At 25.7% G+C, this 12,109-nt stretch overlaps 1 protein-coding gene across 1 annotated transcript in view; it reads left to right on the top strand.

Annotated features, from left to right (window-relative positions):
* The window catches only part of LOC129962877 (lutropin-choriogonadotropic hormone receptor-like), a 291,562-nt gene that overhangs the window by 117,218 nt on the left and 162,235 nt on the right, over positions 1 to 12,109 (top strand). The window lies entirely within an intron of this gene.

The raw sequence follows: 12,109 nt of genomic DNA, 5'->3' as shown, positions 1-12,109 counted from the left end.
ATACATAGTTGTTTCCATTATTTTATTAACCACCTTTATATTGACTAAATACCATCCCATAAACAACATAACGCCATGTTTCTTATTTTTTGTCTCAATACTCCTTTTTTATATCCTTTCGGCATATAATGGATGGATATTGTTTCTCCCCATGTAAATCGTAAATAATTATTTATTATTTTTATGTAATGTGTATCAATGTAATTCTGTATGAGAGCAAAACTAAAAATTTTTAAAAAAAGTGCCACAATTTTTTTAATGCATCAATTAATTCATGGTTATACTTCAGAATAAAATTGTCTTTATAGCAGAATTTGCTTTACTTCATTCCTTTTCCCAATGAATAAAACATTTAAATATCATCTTCTTTTCTTAATCTTAAATTATTTTTCTAGGTCTTAAGGCTCGACAGAAATATCTTTAAGGCCAACACTTTTCAATTACTTTGGAAGGAAGTCAAAGTTTTTTGGTCTACTATAAATATGATCAATGCAGTTCTTCCACAATTTTTCTTAAAATTTTCCAATTTAATTCAAGCTATTGAGTTGCAAACATTTGAATCATTAAAAAAAATTCGAACATTTAATTTTTCGATACTCTTTAGTTATTTTATGCATGACGGTTTTCTCTTCACGTCTCTTCAAAATCCATTCAATCCCACACAATTGGGCTTTCATTACCAATTTGTAAAAGACATTTTTCTGATCAAAAGTGTGGTATTTATTTTAACTGAAGCAATTTTTTGTTTAATTTTTTAAATATGTCTTTGAAAACTAAAAAATAGATATTTTTCGAATTTCCTTCTTAATGTTGATGAAATTTAAATGTTTTGCCAATAAAGCCTTAACTATATGAACAATAAGCAATCATGCATTCCAAACAATGATTGCAGATATTGCACATTTTTTTTTTCGACTATAGTTTAAAACTTTTCCATTGTTAGAATTTTATTTCCAGACTTAGACATTTATTACGCCATTCTTTCGCCTTACACAATGAAAAGGCGAATATTTGCTTTTGCATTTCTTTTATAATACATGGCGAAACAATACCCCAGTATATTTGCATTATCATGTTGTGATAACTTAAATGATAGTACTTATTTAGAATTGGCATTTGCTCATTTATCCAACATATTAGTAATAATTATTCCAAATAGAATTTTCCAACGAAATATAATAAAATAAAAATTTTTCAGCCAAATAACATAATACTTTAAAAAGACGAATACAGCATATAATAAATAAAATTGGATAAACTCTTAAAAAGGGAAGAAAAATTTACAATTGAGAGTATAAAGTGAAATCAAATTTTTAGAGAATAGTAGAAATAAAAAAATTGACGGAATAATGAATTAAAGGTCAAAAATAGGAAGTAACATGTGTAGTAATTAAACAATAGTCATCTAAAATATTATTATGATATTTTAGAAATATAAAAATTGTACTTATTTAAGATTATTATGCATAAATTCTGTTTCTTGCCTAATTATTAGAACAATTTAAAATTAAATTTCATATCCAAGTGAAATTAGTATAAGCAAGCTATTTGCTTAAGTCCTCCTTTCCTCCCTCTTAGTCCAATAGAATTTATTAAATTCTATTCTAAAATAAATGTTGTGATATCTGCATTATATCGTTTTCATAAAAAAAACTTCAAAATAAAAAAAGTAGAATTTTTTTTTTCACGTCTTAATCGAAGGTATAATTCATCCAGCAAAAATAGTTCTTTAAATTTTATCCATCATATCGAGAAAAATTGAAAAACTATTCGTTTAACATGAAACTATCATTTTGCATGTGTTTTTTTCTTTGCTATGCATTAATAATTCAGTTTCACATTTATTTGCACTGAATGCGTTTGAGTTGTATTTGTGTTTACTTTTATATTATGCAATAAATGCATGATGTTAGATTACTATTAGTAGTACCCAGTTTATTTCACTTTGACATCATACGTTTTAAACATATATAGAGAGAAATAAAATATATATTTAGTTTGAAATTCATTGAATATTAATAATGCCCTGCAATGGTTTATGTTGGCTATAAGTTTCGCAAAGAGGATATTCTTTATTCATATAAAAGATGGAATATCGGGGAGAGCCTTATTATCAAAATTGATAAGAGTTCTGTCAATTCAGAGGGGTACTTGATTTTCTTGAATTGACCGAGTATTTAGAAAACTGTATAAAGCTTTAATCCTATACTTGAGATGTGTTTGTGATTCATATCATTCCAAAACTTTCTACAAAGATTTAAATAAATATAGTTTTTTTGTATTTGTTTCTGTTCCTACGATTACATTTTTCATCTTTAATAGTTCGTTTCAACACTCACTTGTCGCTCTCAAATTAAAATCTGAAACTTATTTTAAAAATCATGATAGTTGTTTTCCCAAAACATTCTCTCATAACCTTTTAATAAATATATTATTTTTTCTCGCACATAAAATCGTGAACTTTGAGTAATGTCGAGAGTTTCGTGCATGATGTTGGCGAACAATATATACGAAATATAAATCTTTGGCGTGAATGTAGCACTCTTATTTGAATCTAGCGTAAGAATCATTCCTGGAATGCTATTAATGAACAAGTATTTGAAAATCTAATTTATATTGTAAGCCTTTTTCTCAACCGGCTGAAACCGAAATTTGACATCGAATTACAATTGTAGCCAAAGAATTCATACCAAATTTAATTTATTTAAGTCATTATGTTTTTGAGATGTTACGTTTTCATGCATTTGAAAGTACAAACTGACAGACAATCAACTCTTCAATAATTCTGGTGCAAAATTTGATATAAATCTACACTTCAGGTGCTAAAATTGAGAGCCAAATTTCGTTACCGGTTGTATTCTTGAATTATCGAATTTATATGTATGTAATAGTAAAGGCGGATAAACAGCCAATTCCTTCATAGATTTTGTTTTAAATTTGATTCGATCTGCCTTTTAGATAATAAACTTGTGTACAAAATTTTTCGAATCTAGTTCTTTCCGTTTTGTGACTATCATTTTCACTTATATACAGACAGCTTGAGAGACAGATTTCCTCTGAGTTGATTTCATTCAAAATTTGTTAGAAATCCCCAAATTTGGTGATATAGACCATATACCAAATGTCATAAATCTAATTGAAAGCGTTTTTGCCTTTGAATTTTTACAGACAAATATAATTTCAAAAATATATTTTTCGGATTCTGAAATTTGTCAAAATCTTGAATTTGTATTTTTCAACAGTCAAAATACTTTCTCTTTATATACTTTGTAAAAAGAGAAAGTAATATACAAACAAAAGACTCATTTTATTCTTGCTTGACTGTTATATTCGATTTCCAGTTGTAGTACAAAAATATAAGAATCCTGACTGTGAAAAGTACGAGACGATTTCAATATTACATTATTATGCTTAATATGTTCTCGTAGGCTAATTCTAAGAATTCTCAGAAACATATAGGCATTGCTTTTGTTAAGAAACTTGTAAGGAATGAAAAGTAATCTAATAAATAAGTAAAATAAATTAAACTAAATATATCGTAAGTTAAAAAAATATTTGATTTAGATGAAAATTATTTTAATAATTTTGAAAAAGACAAATTCTAGTTGTAATAACAAACGATATTTATTTAATTATTCAGATACCAAACTTATAAAAATAACTAGAAAATTAAACTCATTTATGTTGTAATACACGAATGAAAATTATATTAATGAAAAAAAGAAATAAAGCTTAAAAAGAATAATTATTTTTCAACCAATTAGTGAATTGCCCTTACCAATCAGAACAAGATGTGCACAATTTACACTATATTTCAAATATGAAATGATGCATTAACTGTACGTTTTAGCAAGAATTGATTATAAATTGATGTTCCCAAGCGGAATAGTGGAGTTTCCAACTTATATTGAATTTAAGCATGTAATGCAATTGATTTCATATTAATCTTCAACAAATTATGATACTTTGTAACAGCAGTATTAAACTTATATTTGCATAATCTGAATACATCTTGTCCTATTTTACCTCTGCTTTGCATGAACATTAGCGAATGCCTCAATAAACCAGTTTGTACGCTCTCATGAGCCTATTAAACCCCAGTTTGACTAGCTGCTATTAAATGGTTTGGATTTAATTACGCTCTTAAAAGTTTGCTCGTCTCAAATTCGAGATCATTAATTGGAAAGTTCTTGCCAAGTGAAGAAGGTAATTTCGGTTGCGTCATCTTTTCTTATTAATTAGGTAATTCTCAGATGAAAAATGGCGTAAACATCTGAGAATGCCGTGTTAATATCCAAAAGTGAGAAGAGTTTATTGAATACGAGGATCATAGTTATTTAAATCAGAAAAGTGGTCACTCCAAATCTTTCTCGCATACTTTAAAAAAACTTGTCATGCAAGAGAAAGCCTTTTGTGGCATTGGCGTACAACAATTGCGAAATATTTTTTGGCGAGAATTTAACATTTTTACTGAATCTATCATATGATCCCGGATGAGTGTTTTTATGATTTATCCCGGGCATGCATTAATAGTATCCAAAATTTGAATTTATGTTTTAGACATGTTTTTCTTTACTGATTGAAACAGCAATTTAACACAAAACTGCTATTGTTAATACAAATTCACATACCAAATTTGATATATTTAAGTCATTGAATTTTGAATTATTTGAATCAAAATTTGACTACACTTTACACTTACACTTACAAGGGATCTACACCTTAGATCGTAAATCTGTGTACCGAATTGTATCTATCTACCTCTCCTCTTTTTTAATTAACGTATTAATTTATATTCGAACAGCCGGATAGTCGGACTTTTTATGAACAGATTTTACTAAAATTTGATAGAAATCTTCAAATTTGGTCTAAAAACAGTATACCAAATTTCAGCCGTCTAGATCAAAGCGTTTTTGAGTTATTTTTGTCACAGATGAAAATTTTCCAAAAATGGGTTTTTCGAACTCAGTGAGGTCTCAAACGTACAGATTCGTCAAAATCACGAATTTCATTTTTGTTTTAATTATTACTATGTATTTCCTCTATACTACGTATACGATAAAGTAAAAATATTAGCCTTTTTATTTTAATATTTAAAAATATGTTCTTTGGAGTATATATTCTTTAAAGATTAAAAGCCCTGCATGTCCATCCCGAGTGCATATAGATTTAATGATATGTTTTGGTAGAAACTTGGAGGAGCAGAAAAAATAAATCAGAAGCCTGGAGATGATCAAATGAAACTTCTCAAAACAATCTTATCTAAAATGACAGTTAATTTTTGTAGATTTGAAAGCTTACGATGTATAAGAAAATTTCTAATTTTTCGCTTTTTTTGGAAATTTGACGATAATGTTCACGAAAGGTGAAATATTGTAAAGTCTAATCGCTCTATTATTGGCAGTGCTTTTTATAATTTTGAAAACTTATTTGTAATCAAATATTGTTGTTACATATAATTGTAATTATAACATTTGTATCAGTCAACTGTTATCCAATTAAATGTAGCAAAGGATAGCAGACCACTGATTATGATAAACCCTCAACATTGAAATTCGAAGAATATTTTCAAATAGTTTGAGAAAACTACGACTTCTAAATTGATAGATAAATTGTGTTTAAGTTAAGTTTGATAATTTTTAAATGTTTTTTTTTTTGGCATATATTTTTGCGCAATTCATATCGGTTGATTATATCATCTAAATTTGAATACGAATGTCAAATAAATTAAGATATATTCAAGAAATATGAAGCACAACAAATAAGAGTTATTGATCTTACCTTAAATCAATCTTTGGAATTGCTCAACTATAAAACTACTGTTAGTGACATGCATTGTTTATATTTCGGTAAACAGCAATTTTTTCAAATGTTCTATACAAATATGACTTTTTGAAACCACAAGGTACAACTGATTAAGCAGTTATTTTGGAAAGAGAAAGTAAATTCTGAATATCTTATTTATTTATTTATTTGTCTTATTTATCAAGAAATTCTGTTAAATACTACATATTCGAAAGTTGTAAAACTCTACCTTAAGAAATCAATCATATTTTAATCATGTAATTCTTAAAATAAATGAATCAAATAACAAAAATAATACAATATAAAAAAGGAATTACTTTTAATTGAAATATATCGTATTTATTAGAATATATTTAATAAAAATTTAGTGAACTTTATAAATGATTTGTTTCATTTCATCACTTTAAGAGATAAAGTCATGCCGAAAAATTTACTAAGATTTGAGATAATTAAATATCCTAATATTAAGACAGCATTTTTTTATTTACCACTGAACATGAAGTTGACATCGTTCACCAGTAATGTAGCTCTCAAAGTTTAGAGAAATAAATATTCCATCTTCACAAATAATTCGACAAACAGGGTTTCCTCATAAGGGTTAAGACATTTGGAATCCTGTATAAAATTATGAAGTTATTCGAAATCCTGTTAAATAATAAAGTTACGTAGAGCATCTTTCGTTATATTAGCAATTTGATCGATGTATTAAATAATTACTTTTCAGAAATAAATGAAGTAATGAAGAATGATTAAGCAAGTAAAAAAGTGAAAGACTGAAACAATATTGAAAACAAGTGTAATAAAATTCGAAGGATGATTAATAGAACAAAGGCAACATATTTATGATTCTGCTGACTAAAAATATTAAGAAATAAAAATCAAGGTAAAGAGTTTTAAATTTTATTGAAGAAAAAGATTAAATGCATTCAAATTCTATAAAACAATAAAGATTATTAACTACAAATCTTAAAACTTTAAGATTTTTCTATAAACAATTTTTATTCCTTAATTTTTTTTGTTGAAAAAAATATTTAATGTGTTTAAATTTTTTTTAATCAATTTCACATTTATACTATTGGGAATCAACAACTTTATAACTTTTGTTCTTATACATTTTGAAGTATTTAAAAAAATTGAAAAACTGTGTATGAAAAAGTTCTGACTAAGAAAACTATGTAATATTCTTCTTCTACCCGTGTTATTATTTTTTAAACCTGGTTTCCTAGACAACAAAGAAAGGAATTTTAATATGCGTCATTCCTAAAAGTTTGATATAGTTTTTACAGTCTGTAATATTATTTTTGAACTATATAATGTTGTTTTAGATTCGCTTGCAGTTAAATGAATAGCACATTGAAATAAAGACTTTGTATAAGACATGAAATAATTTTTACGATCAAGAAATTCAGTTTTGAAATAAATAGAAATAACATTTTCTTCGATTAAATATTGTTATATATAGCCGAGATTAAGAACGGTGTTTTAATTAAAAAAATTATATTAAAGAAGTAGGTTAATAGGGCTACTTTTTGCCTTTACAAATTTATGAAGGAAACTTATTAGATTCCATGGAAACATTATATGAATTATTGCTTCTTTAGCCTTAAATTAAAAGAATTTTGAAGGCTGACTGCAAATGTAAAACATTCATAACTTTTTCTAGGAAATGTATTGTCCACACATCTCAAAAAACTTTTAACCTTTGCCTTTTATAATATTCAGTTTATTGTAAAATACGAAAATAATTTTTTTTGACAAAAACTAGACATTAAACTTGCATCTTTCTTTGTACATCGTAATTAAGGAACTCATTTTTCTTGTATCATTTTGATAATTTTAAAGAAATTTTTAATACCTGAATTATATACAAAATTATGGATATTCAATTCCTTAGAAATTTTGGAGAATAATAAACCTAGTTTATTCATTTGGAATTTATTTCAATAAAAATGTGCATATTTGTGTGAAAATTGTAAAATTATTCAGAAATTTTAATTATTATTTATGTATAACTGATATTTAAAAAAATATTATGAATCAGAAGCTGAAGTTAATTTATTCATATGAAATTTATTTCTAATAGAATTTTGTAAGACTGTAATAATTTTAAGATCATTCAGAAATTTTAAATTTATTATTTTGAAATTTTAATTATATTCACATTAGAAAAATATAATCCCTTAAAAATTAGTTTAAATCAGATATTTGTCTAATTTATTAATTTGTTGCTTTTTTCTAATGAAAATTTTTAAAATTATTAAAAAAAATATTCACTTTAATGAAAAATATATGAATGAGAATCAAATATGTTTAAATTTCTTCTTTTAAGGAAAAAATACTTTAATTTAACTCTAATAATCTTATCGCTATTTTCCAAAACAATTCCTATTATTTTGATATAAATTCGAATTTCGTATTCTCATATAATAATCTTTGAATATAATTTTCATTGTTTTTTCAAAATAATTGCAGAATATTATTCAATTGTTTGTTTTTCAGAACAAATTAAGAATTAAAAAGAAACAGTTATAAAAGAATTTCTCATTCTGCACTATTAATAAAAATAAAGGCATTCATTGAATTCTAGATAATCATTTTCAAAATCGGCTTTCAAATCTTCGACACGAAACGAATAAAAAAAAAGAACTATTTTTAATATAACTATTTTATGCACATTTTCGAAAAGGGTAGAATCTTGGATATAATCATAAACATGATTTCTCTGATTAACCAAACATGTAGAAAATATCTTAGAATATTTCTGCACTTTAATTATTTTCATTCTGAGTTAATCAGCCGACTTAAATTTCAAAGGCGGCTGTCTTCCGCGAAGAAGCGCAGATTTTAATTGCTTTGCCAAATTACCATGAGATGTGAGGTTTCTCATTTCTAGAAACTGAGCATTATTAATGCAAAATAGAATATACCCAAATGAAATGGAAATGAGGTGTTACTAATTCATTATATTTTAAAATAAAATGCGCGAAAGGTTTAATGCATTTAAAAGGGAATTCGTTAAAATCTCTGTTGTATGAAAACAATCTCTAATGTTTTGAAAAATATGAAATGCAATAAAGTTATTCAAAGAATGTCAATCAGAATTATAATGGGCTTTCTATTTTTTTATTATAAGAATGGAGAGAATTCAATTATTGAATCTAGAAACAGCAACGAACTGTTTGCAATCCAATTAGAATATAAAAGCATAGAGTTCTGTTAAATCATTTATAATTAAATATTGTATATGTTGTGATTAAACAAGCCTTTCTTCCTTTCGTAAACAGTTTATTTTCTTCCTTGGATGTTAAACTATTAATTCGAAGTGTATTTATTTAGAATTTCTCCTAATTATCTTATCTCTAGTAATGTTTAAATATATGAATTTCATGGGACAAATTATCGCGAGTGTAAATAAGAACTTATCTTAATATTCTATGAAATAAAAGGGGAATTTTAAATCCTATATCTGAGCTAATGCCAAAATCAAACAATTTTTTTAAATTTAAGTTTCAACAAAACAAAAAATTTGAATCTTATTATAGCAATAAAAACCTTATTAGAGATTGTGTACCAACTTAAAAAAAATTAAAATATTAGAATTAGATTTTAAAAATGGCGCGAAAATTAATTTGGCATCATTTAAACGATGAATTTTTGTTTTTGAAAACAGAGTAAAAATAATTTTTGGGGTTTAATACTTTTTTACTTGATTTTTAATCAAATATATTTTAACTAATTCGCTTTCGGACTTCAAAAGAAAACAGTAGTCTTCCTCTTATTTCGAACAATGTGTATTCTAAGTTTCCACATACAGACATTTAACTTTATATATCTTTATATAATTTACTTAAATACATGCACAATAGATACTTCTAAGCTATTCGAGAAGGCAAGTCATTCAGATTCTTCGAATAACATAGGGCTAAGATGGAATGATTTAGTATGAACTGTAAACTGCAATATGCAACGAATTTAATAAATGACAATCGAAACGTTTTTAATCTCAAAACTACTTGAATATACTTTTACGAAAAAATCTTAACCAACGGGTTACTGTATGATGAAAAACTCCATTAAGGATAATGACGCTTTATGCTACATAAAAAAATAAAACAGCTAAAGTGTTTTTTATGTTTTTTTTTTCTACACAAAAACAGCACTTGAAGCAGCAAGTCTCTATAAAACAATACCGTCTCTCTTAGAGATAATTCGCTCTACTAGTCTCTCCAAAATCAACTGTATCACTACTCACTACTGTCTGCATTTCTGAGGTATATAAGTCCCAGAACAGGGCATCGAATATTCTAGAATGAATGCCTGGAATTCGAATTTTCATGTCGTTATAACCAAGTATATTCATGATCCTTAATGATCGCTTCTTATAACCATGGTGGAGTATTCATGGTATTCTCTGTAGTCAAATTTGTCAAATGGTTGACAAGTTAGTTGCCAGGTCCAGGTGCCATTGACTTGGTAAACATTCAGAAGTCACTACTACAACTATAAAATTGTCTTCCTTACCAGAACTTACAATTGAGAGAAGCATTACTATAAAATCGTGAAAATGTAATTATTGAACATTGTTAATTTTTTAAAGCGAATCATCATCGAAGAAAATTAAAAGTAACTTTGCATTATACTGATAATAAGAGCCTAATACTTTATTTACTACAGAGGAAAATATAATAAATACAATTATTATACATAGTTTCCATTTTATGAACTTTTCTTCCCTCTTTTACGATTCAGAATTTTTTTCATTGTACGTGAGGTCAGTGTTGCAGATTTTACTATTGACAATTATTTCAAGTTAATTATTATCTCAATAAACTTATACTTGCAATTTTATGAAATTTTTATGAAAAACTTGCCTTGCATTTTTTGTGAAAAAAAAGAAAAAAAATCTTTAAAGGAGCCATAGAATTAATGATTAATTTAAAAAATTATATATGTAATATACGAAGGAAATACAAATGAAAACTAAGATGACAATTTAGTTGTAATAGAAAACATGAATTACTATATGATAATTATAACTCTGTTAAGGGTCTAAGTTTTTTTCTTCAATTCTTATCATCAAAACAGTCGAATAATAAAAACATTTTAAATTTTACATTATTTAAATAATTGATTTGTATATAATATTTTTTCTGAATATTTTGATTGATTCATGGAATAATAGATCTTTTCATCTATCGTAAAAATCATCCGTACTATCGTAATTGTAATAAAGTATTAACGTTTTTTCAACTTTTAATTCCTTCCTCCTCTATTTAGGGAAATTTTTAAAAAAGGAGTTTTATCAAAAGGAGATATCATTGACATTCATTTAGTAATTAATAAAACTTACACATTATGCAGAAAGTCTCAGAGAATTTTATATTTAATTGCAAAACTATTTTATTTATTATTACAGAAAGAATACGTATATCCATGTTATAGATATTTGCAAACGTTTTCATGTATTTAAGTATATTTTTAGTATAAAGGAATTACTGATCTTTAATTTAATACTAAATTAAAAAAGAATGCATGTTCTTATTTCATATCCAGAGATTACATGTCGTCAAGATAATCAATTAGCATTAATATTTTATTCATGTAGAATTCGAATAGAGTACAGCTTAGGTTAAAAATAATCATAATTGATTTTCAACTTTTGCGATAAATCTGCATTAAATTATTAATATCTTTTAATATTTTTATTCAGTTTAGCCCCGGGTTTTTTTTAATTTAAAACCTTTAAACGTCTAATATACGCTAGAAAAATCGCTACCGAATTCATAGCAATAGATTTGTTTTGCACACGAAATTCACTCTTTTAATTTAAGAGTTTGTTTTCCAATTAAAATACCAATAGTATTCTTGGTTAATATGCAATTTATCATTATTGTTATCTTAGTCATTAGAGCTAAAAAGATAAATTTATTCTTTGATTATAGAACAATAAGATTACTGCAATTTATAAATACGTGAGAAATGTCAACATTTATTTTATGAAATAGCCATGAAATTTTTCCAATTCATGAAAAATTGGAATCTTTTTAAGAGTTTGGATAATTTATGAGAAAAATATTCAAAATTTAGAGGATAATTACTTGTATTCATAGAAAAGAATTTTCTAAAATTGAACGAATATTTTTTTAGAAAACTTTTCATTAAAACAGTTCCTGACATACTTCTATAAATTGAATTAAGGTCAGATAAAGTATTTCAGAGATATATCCATACTTTGAGAGGATAGTTATGGTAGCCATAATAAATGTATACTTCCAAAAAAGTTTTAGTTATATTAACGTACCAT

The sequence above is a fragment of the Argiope bruennichi genome, chromosome 3, assembly GCF_947563725.1.
Source record: "Argiope bruennichi chromosome 3, qqArgBrue1.1, whole genome shotgun sequence".
NCBI lineage: Eukaryota > Metazoa > Arthropoda > Arachnida > Araneae > Araneidae > Argiope > Argiope bruennichi.
The sequence above is the reverse complement of the archived record's forward strand: the minus strand, read 5'-3'. Positions and strand labels throughout refer to the sequence as shown.